The sequence below is a fragment of the Uloborus diversus genome, chromosome 1 (assembly GCF_026930045.1).
Source record: "Uloborus diversus isolate 005 chromosome 1, Udiv.v.3.1, whole genome shotgun sequence".
In the NCBI taxonomy this organism is placed as follows: Eukaryota; Metazoa; Arthropoda; class Arachnida; order Araneae; family Uloboridae; genus Uloborus; species Uloborus diversus.
The window spans coordinates 112,376,737-112,397,893 of record NC_072731.1 but is presented as its reverse complement, the minus strand read 5'-3'; the positions used below and the strand labels follow the sequence as shown (position 1 = coordinate 112,397,893).

General features: G+C 34.9%; 1 protein-coding gene across 1 annotated transcript in view; it reads left to right on the top strand.

Annotated features, from left to right (window-relative positions):
- The window catches only part of LOC129234430 (dachshund homolog 1-like), a 255,566-nt gene that overhangs the window by 93,315 nt on the left and 141,094 nt on the right, over positions 1-21,157 (top strand). The window lies entirely within an intron of this gene.

Genomic DNA, 21,157 nt, shown 5'->3' with positions numbered 1-21,157 from the left:
GTTAAGTACTATAAAGTACGAAAAAATACTGCTTCCAGTCGTACTGAGAAAATGAGATCTTGTGATGAGATTACGTTTTATTGTGACGCAACCACAAGTGAAATTGGAAAATTTAGGGTTTCCTTGCCTATTAACTAAGCGCTCGAGTCGGACGTTTCGGAGTCAATAAAAAGAGACTCCCCCTCGCACTTAATTATAATTCATTCCTTTTCGGAGTTGCGCATTCTCATTTTCATTTATTTCAAGAAAGGAACGGATGAAGATGAGCTGCAGAAATCGTCTGCAAAAAGAGAAAGGGGGAAAAAAACAGCAATAAAAAGATCTCCACTTCATCTTTGGGGAAAGAAGTGCAGAAGACTAAAAAAAATCATCTCTTGTATCTTTCCGCGTACGGGGCTTGTGCGTATAATCCGATATCTGTAATTAAATTTGCAAGGGCTGCACTAGCGCCCTGCCTTCCAGTTTCTTTAACACTTCCTACTGTGCAACGGAAAAATAATACTCCAGATATAATTTTTTATTGTGATTATTATATGCCTATTCCGGTGCGCCCTTAAAAATTAATATGATTGAAACACGGGTTAATGAAATAGAAAGGAACTTCTCTTCCTCCCCCCGCCACCGCTGCACACCTTGGCGTGAACCTTTCATGTTCGTTCTTAATGCTTAATGCGGAAAAAAGGAGTGCATCATTCGCGCGCTAGGTTACGAGAAGATCTTTTTTCCCTCTTCATATTCCCTACCTTTTCCCCTCACGCCGCCGATAGGGTTTTTCAGGGGGGGGGGGGCGGAAACACATTTTTCTCCTATTTATTACTTCGCTTTTTTTATGCCCGCTGTTTAACACAGATCTTACCCTTTACTTTTTGAGTTTTGTCCTCGCCATCCTCCCCATCCATGCTCTCTCTCTCGTAGAGGGGGTTTTGAAATGAAATTAAAAGTGGAAGCCGTACTGTAAAAAAAAAAAAAAGCAAAAGAGAGGAAAAACTGCCACGGCATAAGTTGCTGCGAACTTGAAAGGGAAAGTGTTCCAGAGATGAAAATCCCTGATTGTGATGTTCCACCCTTTGTTCTTGCTCCTCTGTTCCGTGTCTGTCGATAACAAAAGGCTCAGATTATTATTGGAAGGTGGTTTCTGGTTTTTATTCCAATTCGGTTTTCTTCTTTGTTTTTCGTTAAATAAAATAAATGAGGATTGGAGTCGTATCAATAAAGTACATTTTAAAATGGCGAAACGTCAAAATCGTTTGTCGGTGATGTTGCTGTGATTCTCGCCCAAGCGGTGTAAACATTCCCAACTCTTTTACAGCCAAGAATCTGGAGTTTCGAATGCCGAACTTGATCCACTTTCGCCCTACTTTGAACGAAATTTGTTTAATACATTATCCGAATCTGCTGGAGCATATGATTATGAGCGTGCAAATTTGATTTCATTTCGCGTAATGTAATTGTGGCGCTGATTTTTTTTCCTTCTCTGAGAAGAATCGAGTTTTTAAAGAAAAGAAATAACGAATGATGCTTTTAAAAATTCGAACGTCTTCGGGAGAATATCGTTGAATATCGTTTTGCATTTCAGTTCGATATTTTATGCACAATTTAAGTAGAATCATTCAATCGTTGGCGAATGCGCAATCGAATAAATTTGGCGGAAGAAATGCCTGAAAAGACAGTTTAAATGAAATTGGAATAAAAAAGAGATTTCTTCAAAAAAAAACGAGAGATACCTAAAAATCACATTAAACATCAAACTAATAGCTGTAAAACAAAATATAATTTGATGCAGTCTACCATTTATTTACAGCTTTGTAATAAACTATTCAAAGCGTATTTACAATTTACATATCTATACCACATTGCTTAGAACTGATGTAATTATCGACCTTCGCGCATCATTTGGAGTTTAGTAGAAATTATTGTGTTTTGATTTTGCTCGTTTTGCAATTTTGTCTCTTGAGAAATCTTAATTTTTATATCCGAATTTTTTTCTTTGCTAAATATGAAACGTATTGCACAAAAATGTTAAATTGAATGAATCAATAAATTTTACAAAGTTAAGTGAAGCAAATACTTTACTTTTCCATGTTCAGAATTAGGTGCTTTTTTAGACAAACTAGTAAAACATAATGCTCGGAAGAGTGGAGAAATCTTTCATTATGGGTGTGATAAACTAACAATAACATTAATTTTCCCCAATAAATAAAACAAATAGAAATTCCAAGCTAAAGTATGTAATGATCATGTATATCTTAGCAAATGGAAACATTACCTATTTTCCTTCGGCGACCAACTGGTTCACTTTTATGGGTTTGGGGTTTATATTTGTTTTGTTTTTATTATTCTTTTTTTTCTTGACCTCTTGACATACAATGATGTCTCGGAGACGTCTGTCTGCATTGACACTTCTAAGGAACAACGTCCAGGAGATGTCAAAGAGCCTGTAACGGTAGTACATCACGAGGCATTATTTTATGTCAAGAGGCTAAAATGATTTGAACGTTTTTGAAACTATAAGTGATTTTATTAGCATGTCACAGGGTTACTAAGTGCATGTTTAATGTGTATATACTTTACTACTTGTTGCAAGATTTGACACTTACATCATGCGCTTCATTTTTTAAAATTGACTATGTGTTAGAACTTGAATTTTATGTAGGGTGGTATCGAAACTTGCTAGTTCGAAAAATATTGAAAGTATATATCGTCGCCTAAGAGCAACAGTAAAATATTTAATTCAAAAAATAATACTAAAATATATTACTGTTGTTCTGAGGTGACGATATATGAGGGTATACATTGAGACATTCATAGCTGTTAGACAAAACCAATAACAAAAAATCAAAACAAGGAGTAAATACAGCGAAATCCTTTTACAAAGAACTTCAAAGGAACACAAATTTTGTTCGCAGAGGGAATTTCGCTAGGAATTCATGTAATATAAAAGCAATTAAATCGGGACTGAAAATGTATTTCGCTTCCGCTGTATCGGCATTCGTTGCAAAGGAATTTCACTGAATGCAGCATAAATGTTACAGAAAACCATTTAGATAGAAGTTAAACTTTCATTAGAAGTTGTAAGCTTTTTCATTAAAAGGTCGGTTATTGTATAATGTACACTTTTAATTTCATGTCAACAAAGTCAACCGTAGAAAAATTACCTAAAGCATAATTTATGTATTTTAAATTGATAAATGCATTTTGAAAAAGAAAATTTGGAGACGTATAACAGGTGATGTTGGGGGGGGGGGTATTTTTCCATTCTTCTTAGAAATAGGATCTAACTAAAAAATATATTCTTGCCTTTAAAACACTTGTGTAAACCAAAAAAAAAAAAAAAAATCTTCTGCCCCCTACGCAGGAAATCAATCTCATTTGACTCAGTTCTTAAAGAGCTCCATTCTAATTTTCAGCTGATGGAATTATTTGTGGAGACAAATAAGTTTTTGAAACAATAATTTGAAAAAGAAATTCCAAGTGTGTGAGAAAGAAATGGTGTTTTTTTTCTTCCCTTTTATATATTAGTTGGAAGACAAAACGAAGGGGAATTCTCGTAAAAATAGTGTCAACAGAGGAGGAGCTAATAGAATTCTTGCTCGCATTTTAAGAGTCCACTTCGGGGAGTTAGAAGTGAGGGGAGCACCTAAAAATTCACGAAACTACTCTTTCGATCAAAATGATCGATGTCAGTGAAATCAAGTGTTTATTGTTACTATTATTTTTCGATCTCTCTTCAATTTTAAAGCTTTGGTTTGCTACTGTGTGCTATAATGTTTCGGAGTTAATCTTTTGGTTTTTTTTTTTTTTAAATATCTATACATTTTAAAATAATAATAATAGTAATGGCTCTAATAACTATGTGATTCTTCAGATTTTGATTGATTCAAATATTTTTTTTTAATATTTTATTTCGTAAATATGTCTTAATTAAAAAAAAAGAGAAATTATGATACTTGAGGTTTTGATTCATTCAAATCAAGTCTTTTAGTGTCTAGCTTCGTAAAATTTCTTTTCAATTCTTAACTTTTTGTGTGGCACTTGCAGTTTTAATTTGTTTGAGTTAAATATTTTACCTATTTATTTTCTTCAAACAACTCTCTTCGAAATTTTTGTATGACACTTGCGGTTAAAATGTATTTACACCAAATTTATTTATGTTAAACTAGTAGTACCCGCACGACTTTGCCCGTAGTAGAAAATTAAAAGGTCATTTGGTTCGCCTGTACATTTACAAATAATGGATGATGAATTTCTCGCCAATTGGCTATGTTCATTCGCTCTCCCATTCCACGTCATGATAATTTCGTAATTTACTCGTCCATCTTATGTTAATTTTGCTCCGGAAAATGTTCTTAAAATTAAAATAGCAAAAGAACAAAATCGAATTTTTGAAAAATCGCTTCGAGGTGCACACCCCCATGCTACAAACTAACTTTGTGCCAAATTTCATGAAAATCGGCCGAACGATCTAGGCGCTATGCGCGTCACAGACATACAGACATCTAGACATCCTGACAGAGAGACTTTGAGCTTTATTATTAGTAAAGATTAACAATGCACTGCAAAAGAGGAGCCCTGGAGTTTCTCCTGCTTACGAAAACTAGTAAAAAAGTACAACGTTTAAGGGGTTACAGTACCTCAATAATTTTTTTTTTAAATAAAAGAAGAACCGACTTCAAAAAACAAAGAGGAACTAAAAAGTAATTGGTCATTCTTTCATACGATTTCCTACCGAAACGTATAAATCAATTTTACAATTCTTGTACAAAAATCAACTAAACTAAATACCTAATTATAAAATAAACACTGATTTTAATTACTATGCGATGAATTATTTTAATACCTAACTAATTATATACGATCTCTTAATTTTCAATAACCCTTTGAAGTCGTGGCCTCCTATAAACAAACTAATACCTAACATAACTGAGTAGGTTTAGTTTTAAAGACTTTCGCGTTTTGTTAAATTAGTGTTTAATTCAGGATTTTGTGGGTTGTCAGTTACATTGAGGGTCAGTCAGTTGAGTGGTGTCCGTTAAGAGGGGTTTTACTGTATAAAAAAGAGAAGTGAGAACTTCCCTTTTCAGTACTTGAGGACGACGTGCGGACATCTCGTCAAATTTAATGACAATTTTGAGATATCTCACCAAATCTGGCCTCAATCTGGATGTCCCACATGTCGTATGATCTTTATTGGTATAAACTTTAATTAATGTCTCCAGTATGTAAATGTATCTTTGACCAAGCGGAATGGTTTCTTCTGCATGTTCCAGATCAATCTGTACCTGTCTCGATCCTGGACAGACCGACAGTCCGAAGGATTTAGTCTTACAGACAGACTGGCACGCAGATTTTAAAAGCATAGGTGATGATAGTTTTAAGTCGAAAATAAGTGAAGACGTTCACAGCAATTCCTTTATCAATTTATTGAACTTGTTTTTATTTTTGGGGACAATTGTATTAACCGACCTTTCTAATCATAAAAATTTGTTTCATAACAAGTTATGCCCCACCTCCGTCTAAAAAGTACCTTAATCTCAATGTTTAAAGCAATCGTTCTTGAAAGTGGAAAGAACGTTTATTTCCGATGGAAAAAGAAAACACTGGAAAGTTGTACCTACCCCTTCTAGGAAGATGATACCCACAGAAAAAAAGAAACTTTACATGAAACGCAACAATATAGGAGGGAAAGGTTTAATCTGTGTTGTTATGATAATAAAAACAACGGTTCAAAGAGCAGGTTTGAGTGCATTTTCTTCTCAAATGGTACGTTATTAGCTAATAGTAATCATTTAAAAGGAATCCATAATCACATGTAATTCTTCCTTGAAATGGAAGGTAACGAAGGGTAGTTCAAATCAAGAAATAATGTGGTTTTGCTGTAATTGAAGGCTAACAATTGAATTGAGTCATTACATGGCTTGAATCGTAAAAAAGAAGTACCACAAACGTTATGTGTCTTACAAAAAAAAAAAAAAAACACTGGTAAGCAAGTTCAATTCTCTTTGAGTCTAAAAGCGACAATTATTCGAAATTTGGCTCATCAGAAGTAGTTTTTCAGATGAACAGTTCAAAATTAAGTTTGTTCTTAAAAAGAAATACTCATCACAACTAATTAATCTTGAGTGGTGTAATAAGTTCGTAATAAAATAAGTTCATAGGATGGCCGACATCAAAGCTTAAATCTGTACCTCAGAGCCAGAAGGATGTAAGTCCAAAAATTGCGATTTTCTGTTTATTAGTGCATTGTATATAGACGCCTATTCCGCATCGAGAAATGTGAACGTAATTCTTAAAAAAGAATCCTTTTCATTTTTTTTTAAACCAGGGTTAAAAGAGCGCGCATCCCATCCTTTGCATGGGACAGAAAAAAGTTTTTCCTCTCCTCTGTAAATTATCACAATGTGACTTACGTCCTTCTGGCTGTGAGCTACAGAAATCGGAACCTCAAAAGGATGGTAACAAAGCTTTTAAGTAAAAGATGAAGCAAACTTTCCAAATATTTTCCAAACCTAATTGATGAAAAGAGTCTTTAAAAGGGTCTAAGTCACCGTGTAAAATGTAGTCTACGAAGATACGTAGTTTAGGAGAACAATACGATGAAAGTTAAATCCTTGAAAAGAAAACGATAAAAGCTGTCCTCAAAAAGAGACAGTTTAAAATAGATAAGGAATATTCAAGATAGTGATGAATCTAAGTTGTTGAAGGATACAGCAAGGGGATTTTTTTTTTATTCTAATGAAAGTTGTGTGATTTTTAACGATGGTTGATGTTTACAAAATTTCTCAGCAAATTACAAATTTTTACATTCTCCCCAAAACACTGAGACTAGCACATCGCTGTGATCATAAAATTTCCCAGGTCTGTTTCAAGTAATTCAAAACAAATGAGGACGAGCTCTTAGAAAATCGTATTTTAAACAAAGCATTAGCCCGTGCCTTCTTGTCTTCTCGAGCTTTAAGAGATAAAAATACCGTGCGGAGGAATCCGGTTTTTTCCCTTCTCCTCAATACCGATGAAGCGGAATCTTTTTTTTTTTTTTTTTGAAATTATTCCTTGCAGCATAGATGAAATAACGTGAAAAAATGAATGGGGTCTCTAAACACACTAAGAGTTTATAAAAAGTGAGGGAAAAATAGAAACATATCGGAGAACTCAAAAACCATTGATTTCAGCAAACCTTGTCTTCCCGATTCGCCGGTGGAGTTTTTAATTTTTTATGATTTGAATTCAAAGAAGTGTTTTTGTTCAATTAAAACGCTGGCGGTATGAAAAAAAGAAAAAAAAAAATCTCGAGCGGAGATGTTTGACAAAAAGTGTTTCGTCAAATGTTTCTTTTGATTCGCTTTAATTTGGAAGGGACAGGTTTTTATTTTTTTTCTCTTTTTCTGGAGATTTTTACTCGAAGACAATAGCGGCAGATAATAATTTCTCCTCCTATGCTGTGCTTCATATCTAAGTTGAATAGTCGGTGAGAAAAAATTAATCCCGCCTTACAAACGGAGAGGGATTTTAATAAGTTTTAATTGTTCAGTCGCCAATCATTCATCCAGATTCTGCGGAAAAACAGAGGATGAAGAATATTTTTTCTTTTCATCAGGATGTTAGGAACTCTTCCATACACTTGTTCCTTCCCTTTTTTTTTCTCTTTGAAATCAAACTTCGATGATTGCTTAAAATATTTTTCTTGAAAATAGGTAAACTTGCAAAAGAAAATGTAGTTCAAATCTTTCGAGTATTGTTTTACTAAGTTGAATTATCACTGATATATTTTTATTTGCTGTAAAGAACACTATTCTGAAATAAAACAGTATTTTATAGGATAGACCAGGGCTAAATAGTCTGCATTTTCTTCTATTATTATATTAAAAAAAGAAAAAAAGAGTTAAACATTTTGGAGAACTTTATGAGTGAACAATATCAGCATACATTTAGTATAACATTTTTATTGTAAAATTTTTAAATATCAATTAAGAGGCAAAGTTTGACACATGTAGTTGGTGGAAACCATAGACTAATAATAAGAGTAGACCGAGCTATGGCAACCCTTTTGCTGCTCATAAACCAAACCATGTGACTGGTGGATATCCTAGCAACAGCGGGCGTTGATTGTAGCAGACGATCAACGCGAGCAAGAAATAAAATAAATAGAATTGATGGAACACGGAAGAATGATCATTTATGGAGTCCGATTTGTAAATTTGTTATTCTAAGTTGTAAATATTTTGTTAATATAGTGAGTTTTTCGTTTAGATAGTATTGTGCATTTTCTTTAGTCAATTTCAATAACTCTCTAAGCAATAAAAGATGCAAGCGACCAAGAAGAATCAGCAAACGGTAAGATTTTTACCTACAGTTTCAATTTAAGATACCGATTAGTACATTTTTGCGTTAACGCAAAACGTTTACGCCATTTCGTTCACGCCAACGCTGACAGCTCCAAATGAAATAAAAGTTACCGAAAACTGATCAAAAACTATTACCAATGTCAAAATAATGCATAACTAAAAGAAAAACAGTTCAATCTCTGCACCTGGAAGTTTTTTTTAATGAAAACACATTGTCTTAAAATACATGTCGAGTGCCAAACTATAGATAATGCTGCCATCTAGCAACCATGCTGCCAAAGTCTTCGCCAAGCCCTTCCACTAGTCACATGATACATCTATGAACCAATTTTCTTCATCAGCAAGAATGAGAAAGCTCGGTCTACTCTTATTATTAGTCTATGGTGGAAACTGAACCTGGCAGCGCCATATGCAGTGGTTAGGATCTGCGTAGCTTTCCCAATGCTGCCAGGTTAGGTTTGCCCCAACTACAGTTACTTGGGAAAACTTTCGCGAATTGTGGGTTAAGTTGGCTCACGCTATTAATTTCATAGTATTCCTGGTAACCATGAAATTACATCCGACAAAAGGCAATAGTTTTTATCGGATATCTTACCCTCCACTAGCTCTCTTCTTTTGCATTAAAAAGGGGTTCCTTGTAACCTCGAAACACTCGTCAAAATAGGAATTGTATTTTTCTTTAATAAATAAGAAGTTTATTATTTGTAAGAGATGAAATTAACTCATCTTAGCAAAAAATCGAAAGTTTTAGATTTTTTTTTTTTTGACGTGAGACGCTTTTTCAATGATATTTTCATGGATAGAGAGGTTTTGAACGCGTTGTTTGACGGCAGCAATATCTAATGGATGTTTCAAAATATATATATATATATATTGTGACTGGGCCAACGTGTTCGTATGGCCAGTCATCCTCGGCCTAGCCTATGTACGTACAGTTAACGAATTTCAATGAATCGTAAAAAATCATTCATAAGAAAGATCATCTTAAAACAGAATTTATGTATACATGCATATTCTAGTAAAATGTATGAAAGTTTGCCTATCGGTCTTTCCGAGATCAAGATAGGTACCATTGAACTCGAATATTCAGCAGCCCAGTTCATCCCTCTATAACTTCTTTAAAATTTGAATGCGTTTTATTTGCTTTTCCTTTGGAAAAACTCCATTGACATATATTCCCTTCCATAAACAAATAATTTCAAAAACATGTTACTGTTTTCTGTCACGGCAAATAATTTGATTTTTTCAAGAAAGACTATGTGTTCTTAATAAATTTTATTTTAACAAGGGTCTTAGAGAGAGAGAGAGCAAACCCGACATATTTTCGGTTGAAAGCCATGCATGCACTTTGAGTTCCATCCCCAAAAGTCTCAATCGAATTGGAAAAGGAGTGAAACCCGCTATAAGGCAACTCAACGCCACAAGTTTTGCGGCTAACGATCTCTGGAACAAAAGAAAACGAGTCATTTCGCTCCCCTCCCGACTTTTCCGGAATCCCCCTTCTCTATTCGAATCCAATTGCCGAGCTATTTGCATCTTAACGAAGAATATTTGAGTCACATATTTGGTGCCCGTTCCATTTGGAGGACGAAATGTGGCATCTTTTTGCTTTTTATTCTGCATTGTATGCGAGTACTTGTACGTCACATGAGTTAGAGACGTTTTCATCCGTTCATAAGGTTATATTTTTCAGAATGAGAAGCATTACTAAATTTATTTGAATTTAAAAAAAAATGTTTCTTTGTTTCAATGCTATTTGAGTACAGTTTGGTAGAAAAATAATCGCCCCTCAGATTGATTTATTTGCACTGTATTAATAATGAAATTGACTGTATATTAGCGTTTTCTAGCTTATAAGCGAATTTGGAATTGTTTCTCCCCGGTGCCAAGTAGAACTCAAAAATTTAAACTTTTCTTATTTTGCATCTATTTTAGTTGTTCAGAACAGTTCTCGCGATGAAATTAGTTCAAAAAGTCTAATATAAATTAACTGGGAACCGCTGTTAGTTATTTCCTCTTGAAATGGAGACTAAAGAAATATGCATTATTCTCCATTAAATCTGGTTTAAAATGTTCCGACTTCAATTTTCTTTCTTATTATACGAGGGGGACCCATACCCCCCCCCCAAAAAAAACGGATTTTGCTGAAATATTAATTTATCAATTTATCGACAAAATTTTTTTGGTATCCTTCAAAATATTCACCATTAGAAGTAATACACTTGTCAATTCTTTTTTCCACTATTCGAAGCTCCTCTGGAGCTCTTCAACTTTGATCACATTTAGTGCTCTCTGCGAAGCAGTTTTGACAGCCTCTGCATCATCAAAACGCTTCACTTTAAGAATATTTTTCATCCTCTGTAACAGAAAAAGATCACAGTGGGCTTGGTCCGGCGAATACGGGGTCGAGGAACGACTGGCCACGTAGCGGTTAATAGTGAAGGCTGAGTGTGCTGGAGCGTTATTATGGTGAAGGAACCATTCACCTGATCGCCCGCAAGAGTTCCAACTCACTCCTGTGTCTCCTGAAAAAAAAGTGAGGTTCAAAACACGAGGTTCATTTATAATTAATTAAAAGCGATAAACGTTTACAGAAAATTCACTGACTAATGCAACTTATCGAAGCAGTTGTTTGCGAGTTTTGGTATTTTCAAGCGATTTTTTTTTCAAACTTTGATACTGATCATTGTTTTATAGCTCTCATTCCAAAGCACAAAGTTCTCAAATTATAGACCAAAAGAAAAAATAACAGGTTCAATAAGATAAATAAATACCTTTGTGCTGAACAGTAAAGTAAGACAAAACAACTGTGCTTCTACTTACGTTGTTTTGTCTTACTTAACAGGTTCAATATTTGCAAACTCAACTCTTAGACTATTCATATTGGACTATGCGTCATGAAATAATCGATACTTGACTCAAAGTTAAACGTTTCATCGCTCTAGTAGCCAAAATTGAAATAGTAATTCCAACCCTGAAATTAGCACATTAATAGTAGAAGATTATCTTAATACTGCTTCATATTTTTTAAAAAAGACATATGTGCAAGATGCTTCAAAGAGAAAAATGTACAGACACTTTGAACTGGCACAGAATATTTATTTCCCAGCTTACAAAGTTAATCTTCTGGGAAACGTAAGGCTTCAGTTCAATTTGAAAAATGTGCTGCGTCAGCCTGTTTGCATACTATGACGTGTCGTAGACGTCTAAAAGTCGTAATGGCCAGGAGATGAATAATGTCAAGGGAGTATCAAAGAGCCTACAATTTCACAGAAAATGGATTGACATCTTTTAGACATTATTTTATGACATGGAAGTGGAGTGAATAAAAATGTATCGTAACTGATTGTAAGTGATTTTATTAGTGTGTTAAAGGATTAAAACTATCCTTTCAAATGAATCGAGCGCATGAAAGCTGTTGGGTTTTCTACACGCTCTTCAGAATTGGTGCAGGCTTTTTAACCACCGCCTCTATTTGGAAGATTCAGTTTGAAGAAGTAGAATCCGTTACATTTGGACTGTAAGCTGTAGTCATACTTTTCCCTGAACTTTGAAATTAGACAGTAATTTTCACTGGTAGTTTAGAGTGAGTGTAAGCATGATTACATACTTGTTTTTTTCTTATTTTCATTTGTTTACTTCTTTATTATTCGATGCATCCTGTTGTATGTGCTTTTGCATCTATCTGTATACACAAAGATGAGATTTGTTAAAGTTAACATACCGAAGCAATAGTCTAATATTTAGTTCTTCCTTTTCATAATACCTTTTTTATTCCGTGGTAAAATCAATTTAGTTGAAACGTAATTTTAACAATTTCATACATTTAAGTAGCAGGTTTTTGATAAAAGATGCATTTTCATATAAGCATGATTTCGGTGGTTTTATTTTGCTGTATTTTCTCATTTAAAGGTTTTAAGAGCAGTCTGTAAATGAAAAGCAGTTTCTTGGGTTTTTCAACTTTTCTATTCAGCAATTTTAACTGTGTATCTTTTTTTCTCCATCTGCAACGGGTCTATACAGATTCGCCATCTAATACAATCAACTTCTAGAATTGACTCTTTTCACATTAAAAAGCGATATCCCCCCTCCCCATGTATCTTTGCTTAAGCATGGATGCTAGTAACTTCTAAGCATTTCACTATTTACAATGAAAGCTTTTTAAGTAAGTAACTCGCCCCTCCCTGTACTTTGATTGTACACATATGGCTTGTACTATGAGTATCTACTAGATTTGTATTTGTTAGTTTATTTATTTTTTCCTCAGAAATTCCAAAAAAGTCTCACTCCTACAATGCGAGAAACTGTTTTCATATTAACTGATTTTAACTATACCTCATTTAGTTTCGTGTTTTATGACCTGTGCTAGATCTGTGCAGATTCAGAGCAATCCGTTCAGATCGGTATTTTATAGTCATGGAAAAACAAGTACCTACAGTTACTGCCGAGAATCAATACCATTACTCGAACCATGATCTCCAAAAACATACATAAAGCTCTAGATTGAGACTGAGGCAGTGAAAGAAAGATTGTCCATGTAATCTTCGTAAAGGATTGGAGGAGAGAAACAGGTTTTCTGAAAGACTTAAACCGAATGTCCGCATCAACGCTGGAGGAGGATAATTGGATCCGTTTTAGACCTTCTTTGGCGAGAGTCATTCCACGGCTCGAATAAATATTTGATTTCCCTTCTTTTAGATACAAATTGAAGTCGAAAGAAGTTTCCGAAATGCGAGAATAACAAAGAAAATTAGAAGAATACGATGAAATTCGAGAGTCGGAACAAACACACCGTTCGAGGGGCTGGATGGAACGACTTCCATTCCCCTGGCACGTTACTTTTTGTGGCCACTCGTTCCAGAGGTCTCGCAGGTTGCCATCCGGAGATAAAATTCGGGAATCTGTGCGGCGGCGAACTCTATTTCCGTTTTTAACGATTCTGGATCGTTTGGCATTTAATTGGCCCCGATGTGTTCGATTTGATTGTTTTTTTCGCCCCGCGTTCGGACTTCACGACTGTTTTACTGCTCCCGCCTCCGAGTAAATTAAAGAAGAAGAAGGCTAACTCGCGAAAACGGAGAGAAACAAAAAAGGTGGAGGGCGAAATCTCTCTCCGGCCGTAATTGTAACAGATCTCATGAAAGCAGCGGAATGAATCACGGGCAGGAGGCGCTCTCTCCGAATGGCGTTGTCGTGAGTGCCTTTAGCCCCTTCTGGTCCGCAATAAAGCGGGCTTTACGTCCTGGCCTCGTAAGGCGTAAAATCATCGTAAAACAACGCACTTTTAACCTTAATAAACCGGGCCCCGGCCAAATAAAGAGCATTAACCCGCCCGGGAGAAGGGTCGGGGCGGGGGTATTTCACCTTTGCCGTTTGCCCGAACGAGGCGCATTATTCTCAGGACAAATGTTGTTCTATCCGAGAGAAAGGAGCTTTCGATTTGTTTGCGATCCTGCTGCTGTGATATATTGACTACTGCCCATACCCACCCCGACGTTGTTGCTAACGAAATACAAAATGCAGTTCAAAGTGGTGTTATTTTACTTTTGTGGTTGAGTGAGTGCTACTGAGAGCAATACTGGTCCTAGTCCAGTGGGCAGAGAGTCATATAACTAGAGTGCTAGCTGATCTGTCTACAGCCGTCTGCAAGAACAAAATGAGAACCCAAGAAGAAATTTCACTTTTAGTTTGGAATCGCAGGTTTTACTTTCATTTCATTCATGTTTCAAGTAACACAGCTCCCTTGCATGCATAAGCTGATCTGTCTACAGCCAATTAAAACATATTGAAAAATGACAATTTTTTTAATCAATTAAATTTTTAGAAAATTAACATGTGACGATAGGCTTAGCGTATTATTATGTGCAAATTTTCTATCTCGCATGTCTGGAGAGCGAATTGAATTCTCAACCCCTTCTATCAGATTTTAACAGTTTCTAATTAAAAAGCTAGTGTAAATTTTCTCCCACCAAGGAAACTGTTTTTCCACCTCACCACCAGTCGAACTGTTCACCAGATCTCTGATTTTTTGTTGCTGTTGTATATTGTTATATCATCTGCAGTTAAAATGAACTGAAGAACTCAGAAAAAAGTAAGTTAAAGAACAAGTTCAAAAATTATGCTGAAATTGGCTTTAAAGTTTTTGGCTTGCTATTTTTCTCCGCTTCTCACAGTCAAAGTCTTTAAAGGACGATAGTGTAGTAATGAGAAGAAGTTGTACCGTTTAAATTTTTCAGCTGTTACTTTCATTTCGTTTCCAAAGTGCTTTCCAACTCAACATCTTCAATGAGATTGAATCTTGCTATTCATTTATGATAGCAATATTTTAAGGAATAGCAAAAGGAAGGAATATTTTCATGAAAATTCCCTTGCAAAATTCTCAATTTCTTCAAAACTTTCTCAATGAAATAGGGACACAAAACAAGAGCAAAATTTTTTTCGATATTGGTTTCCGCTCTTCCATAGTAAAAATAACTGTACCAAAAGTTTCAAGTGTTACCTTATGTGACACTAGAAACTAGTATCACTAAAGGTAACTCTAGAAACTAGCGTAAAAAAAAGTTTCACTGAAGATAACGAGTAGAAATAGGTGTCAAAAACAAGATCAAAGGCAAGTGTCCCCAAAGTAAAAGTAAACTATTTTGGGACACTTGTTTCTATTCTTCAACTGTAGAGACAAGTTGAGACACAAGTCGAGAGTAAAATACTACCCCAGAAACCTGTTTTTTTTGGGGGGGGGGAGGGGGGGTCATGGGGTGTTTTGATTTTGCAGTTGTCTTTGCATTTAGGGAAACGGTTTGTGCATCCCAACTATGTATTTCTATTTCATTTGGGGCAGGGGGAGAAGTTTGGTGAAGCGGGGTGCTTGGGAATTAAGAAACGGTAACGATTTACACTGGAACCGGCCCGAGTCGGCTCACTTGCAGTAATCTTCATTTTATGACAAAATTGAGTAGCATCAATATCTACACAGACATAATCCTAACATTTTTGCTTAGGAGAGTCAACAAAACAGAAATTTTTAATCAATACTTCCTATCGGGAGCAAATCTCTCCAAACAGAGTCGGTGAGAACTGCTCGTATAGATAAATATTCCTTCCGGATCGAAAATCTTTAGCAACTGTTATTCGCAAACAAAAACAGAAGTGGATGGGATTTTTTCCCTTCCTCTTTCTGGAGCTGACTTCAGCAAGAGAGTGAAGAAAAATGCATTAAAGTTGGAGGTGTAATCTCCTCCGTGTTTTAAAATTTACGGAGAAATACCCGCTCGGAAGTGTCGAAGAATTACTAAAGCCTCCCCCCATTTCCCCGAGAATAGCTATCAGGATGGGGTGATGAATAAAAAATAAGTAAAACCCGTTTCTCCTACACCTCGATTTCAAAAGCAGAGAGAGGTGTGGGGATTGTGTCTTCTATTGGAACCGCCAAAGAGTCGCCAAACGTTATGATGAAGAACTTTATAAGCATTGTTTTCACTGAAGACGGCAAGGGGCTTAAGTTCCTCCTAATGACGAATTATTTCTACATATTTAAAGAATAAGAGAACTTACTTCTAGTGCTTAGTTAGGAGCTCTATTTATTCTAGCAAAATATAGTATGGAGGAGGGAGGGGGCGATTTGTTTATCTTTTAAACTTTGACAACTAATATTACTTTGAATTTGTGTATTCGTAAAATGAATATTATTTTATATACCTAACATAATTACAATAAAAAGTCAGTATGCCTAAAATTACGACTAAAACTAAACTTGATAAAAGTATATATCATAGCTCACAAGTCGGTAGAATGTGTTGACGTGAGACAACATAGTGGGGTTAATCCGGTTTCATCACATAAACTCTCCCCAAGACCTACCAGAACGGTGAAGGCAAGCAGGTGTTCTTGAAAGATGTTGTTTTGAGAATCCACTGATGGTGTTCCTATAGAATATGAATTACAAACTTGATATTGACAATGCAAGACAAGCGTGTCCATTACTGGTTGTGTGTCGATAGACAACTAGTCATTTACCCCAGTTAATGTTTTAAGTCTTTGCATTCCTATGTCTAGTGTATGTCGACATCAGTTTTTATTTCAAGAGTTCCTTTGCCGTTTTGGACTGAGCATGAATTCAAGTTCTCCTTTCTGGAGCTCCATTGACGATTGTAACTAGCGATTAGTTTTTATCTAAGGAGCTCCATTTCATAGAAAACCCGCCAGAAACATATTTCTCTAAGCATAATTATCTGGAACAACTGGTGTTTTGCTTAAATACAGATGAGGAAGGAGGGGGGGGGGGAGGGGTTGAAGTTTGCAGTGGGGTCTTCTACTATTAGAGAATGATGAATTTATTTTACTGCAACAAGAGCTAGGCAGTTTAAGATGATACTGTCTTTTAACTGTATGAAAATATCAACACAAACATAGACACACATGACAGCAAATACATATTTCATCTAAAACTAGTTTCAATGATCAAATGCACTAGAAGTTACTCTGACTGCGTAAAATATCATATAGTTCATAAAATCTCACAATCGTCGTTTCCAGGTCTTTTGTTGTATCTTCGCTGGGTTTCATATAATTCAAACTACAGCCGAGTCCCGACTTACGCGAGGGATGCGTTCCAAGACCACTCGTAAGTTGAAATTTCGTGTTGCGGAAAAGGGTATGTGTAAAAACTTTTATAAACATACCCAATTATTTTAAACACTTGTAAACACCACCTCAAAGTGTTAAAAACCATTTCTTAACTGTACATTACTGTTTCTTACATAAAAAACTGAGTTTTTATTTGTATTTTAAAAAAAAAAAAACCGTTTTATTCCACAGAAAATACTGCTAAGATGCACAAAATCGTGATTAATGGGAAAGAAAGACATAAATAAGCCACTACGGTACGTATAGTATGTAGTAAGGAAAACAAATGCACTATAGTTGTAATGTACAGTAGGTCCAGTAATGATAATTGTAAATTAAGAAAATTAAGATGTATGCTGTGTGATCAAACTTTATTCTTATATGTTGTTAAATACACAATACAGTTACTTCATTAGTTCTTTATAACGTTTCCATCTATGACAAAACCTCTCTTAATGATTTCTTAAATTCACAATACGAAAGCAGCTTCCATTTTCATAATTTTTGCATTTTGCTTAGATACTACTCGGTAAACTTTTACGGATTTGCTGTTTTTGACTTTTAATTGCACAAATGGAAGATTCACTCATAGCTAATTGTCGTGCTGTCTTCGACGCATTTTATAGTATATTCAATCATATAATCTTTAGCTTTTCTTCAATTGTCAGGAACTTTCTCTTTTTCTTTCTATCTTCAAACTTTAGATGAAACAGCCCTCTTAGGTGTCATTATATTTTATCAACTTTCACATTTAGAATGAAAAAAATAAATTGAAAATGAGGAGTAATCATTTGTATAAGTAACGGTGTGGTCCGCTCTCAGTGATGCTAAAGGGATGAAGGAAAAGACAAATTTAGTAGCCAATAACAAAGCCGATACTTACACACCACGATTCCTTTCCGAAAATTTTCGTGTTGCGGGAGGAATTAGCGTTAGGTCTAAAATTCTTTACTGGTGAAAAAATCGCTTTATAGCTATTTCGCGTAAGTCGGATTACGTTGTAGCGGGAGTGAACTTACTAGAAAATCGCCCGTCAAGTATGACAGGTGAAAATTGTTTCTACATTTGAACGAAGCAATTGCCTGCAATTGCTTATTTGGTGATACGTTGATAGTTGAAATTTTGACCCTCACTCCCGTGGATTAACCCTAAACTTCAGTAGATAGCATTCATTGTTGACCACTTTTTCGCTTCTTCATTCTCCTAAAATTAATCTTACCAGTAAAACAATTAAGTTACTGGATCCAGTTCAGCTTTGTAAAAATAATGCAATTCCCTGCATGTCAAACATTACCAAACAATATTTTCAAGTTATTACGCTGTGGCTCGACTTTCATTGTTGGTGACACAGTAGCGTTACTCGATTAGTGAATTGGCTACTATAAGGGAGGGTGGTCCAAAGCGGATAGGCCTTCATATGCCGCCCCGTGATGTGTAAGCGGCGATGCATACGTATGTCGTGTTTGCATGAACACCCCCGAGTTTTTATCAGTCTCAGCGAAGATGCAGTGAAGTGGCATAGCGCGACCAGGCTTAAAATAAAAAAATGATACACTTCTTAAAAAAATGTAGTTTTGTAACTTGGGATTAGTTGAAGACCACTTTATTCTTTTGATTGTCAATAATATTACTCTATAATGACGTCATCCACCTACAAACTACGATAGTCATTTTGTTTGTTTCATTTTTAAATTTAGGGTTATAATTATTTAAATAAAAAACGTGCCTTTGGGCAGAGCGGGTGGGGAAAAGCGGATGTAGGATTTAATCATATATTTATTTATAATTTCTTGACTCGTGTGCTGACTTACATTTTCTAATTCAATAGGATAAGTTTAACTTTAAAAAGTTATTTTTTAGGATGGCAATTAATTAGTCCAGTGGTTGGAAGTAGCGCGCTACAAGTAGCGACGCTACTGTAGTAGCTACATTTTTTAGTAGTTTGTAGTGTAGCGCACTACTTTTTAAAAAAAGTAGAGTAGCGAGTAGTTCGCTACAAAAAAAAGTAGTTTGTAGCGATTTCTGGAAACTACTTTTGAATAAAGTTTCAAAAAAAGAAAAAAAAAACGCATTTTCAAATGAATCTGACTGGTGCAAGTCTTACGCGAGTAAAACTTGCACCAATCAGATTCGTACGAGCTGACCTCTGACATATAATTTTGACGCCATATGTTGTATCTGTTTGACGCCATTAGTTTGTTTAGCATAGAAACTTTCACGTTTTCCCAATATTCGCCTTGAATAGAGCATGGCTTAAAAAGAAAGAAACGATTTTTTTCCGTTTCATGCAAACTTTGCCCGTTAAGCAAAAAACTTTCGGTATCAATGCCATTTGCATGTGCAGTCGAACTAATATTTAGTACCCAAGAAAGAATGTGATATAAGCCCTGCGCTTCCGCTCTGAAAATTTTCGTGTAGCAGGTGAGGAATTCGCTTCAGCTGCAAAATTTGTTTCTCGAGTAAAACTCGCTCTATAGACATTTCGCGTTAGTCGAATTGCCTTGTAGCCCGAGTGCACTGTTGTTAAAAATTGCACATTGAAGTAAAGTAAGTATTTTTAGTCATGTTTTGGATAATTAGTAGTACCATTTCGGATATTATTCCCATTTCTTTATTTTGTCTTTTTTACTGATTGAGTGTTGATATATTAACAAATTAAAAGTCAATTATTAAATGCTGTGAGTTTTTGAGGTTGTTTGGTAAAATAGAAAAATGCTTTTATTTCATTTTATCAGGGGCGTAAGAAAAGAGATGGTGTCCAGGTCCGGAACCCTAGCTTGAAGCTCAAAAGCAATCAATTTCTATGAAGTATAAGTTCCTTTAAAATTAACTCATATAATGAAAATTTTAAGTTTTTCTCTTTTGTTTAAAAGATGTATTTCACCATCTAAATCAATTTTATGTATCTGTATGTCTAGTCTATGTAAAATTTAAATCGAATTACGTCTGGATTTATCTCAGTTTCAAGTAGCCGAGTTGCACTTCTTGAATGAAATACTATTTACTGTCAGGAAAGGATTAAAAATTTGAAGATTGAATTCCTTCCACTTTTAAATTCTTTCTTGCAGGAAATATTCGTGCAAATGGTAAAAAATGTTTGGATTGCCGAATTGTTTCAATCGAATCGTTTAAAGGAAAGAAAGAATAAATAATTTATAGCAATATTCCATGTTCAAATGAGCCAATATACCAATCTGAACAATTTTTTTATTTTTTCATTCAATCTCAAACGGTGTGTATGTGTATGTTATTTATTTATTTATTTTTTAAAAAGTAGCGAAGTAGCGACTACATTTCAAAAGTAGTTTGTAGTTGCTACATTTTGAAAAAAGTAGTTGTAGTTGTAGTTAACTACATTTGTGTTAAAGTAGTTGTAGTTGTAGTTCGCTACAAAAAAAATGTAGTTTTTCCAACCACTGAATTAGTCTATTAATTTAATCAGTCATTTCTTTATTTTTTATAAACAAATGTGCTGACTTTAAGTTGGATAAATACAACTGTTTTACATTTTTTTATATAATTGCAATTAACTAGAAAACTATTTTAATCATTTATAATTTTATAAATGATTGGCAAATGTACCAAACCGCAATTAGTTACGCTTACCCGCTTTGGGCACCCTAGGGTTTTTCAAATGTTTGTAAAAACTGATAATAAATAAATATTAGGTTTGAAATATTACAAAAATTACTTTTTACTTTAAAGTTCAAGGACCCTGCTGGGAAATAAAACCGAAATTGTTGCGATAAAAATCCCAAAACTACAATTTTCGAGTGTTCTTCGAAAACCTCCGAAAACCTCCCATATATATCGTCGCCTCAGAGCAACACTAACACATCTAATCCCGGGAGCAACACTAAGATATCTTACTGTTGTTCTGAGGCGACGGTATGAAGATATAGATTAGTTAATCTCAGTTAGTATGCGTTCTGCTATAGAATTTAAATAATCAATGCATGATTGAAATAATGCTGATTGAATAATGTGCAATGCTGGATAGCATTCATAACGACAGAAAGGCGATAAGTTTCGAAATATGGAGTAGTCACTTTGCATAGGTTACATGAGACCCTTTAGTGTCCGTGCCCCGAAACTTAAGGAATGGATTTTTTCCCTTCCACCCGGAAAAGAGAATGAAGCAATAAATCTTTTATAAAGAGTGAAAAATTGCGTTTTAAAATTTCAAACTTTCT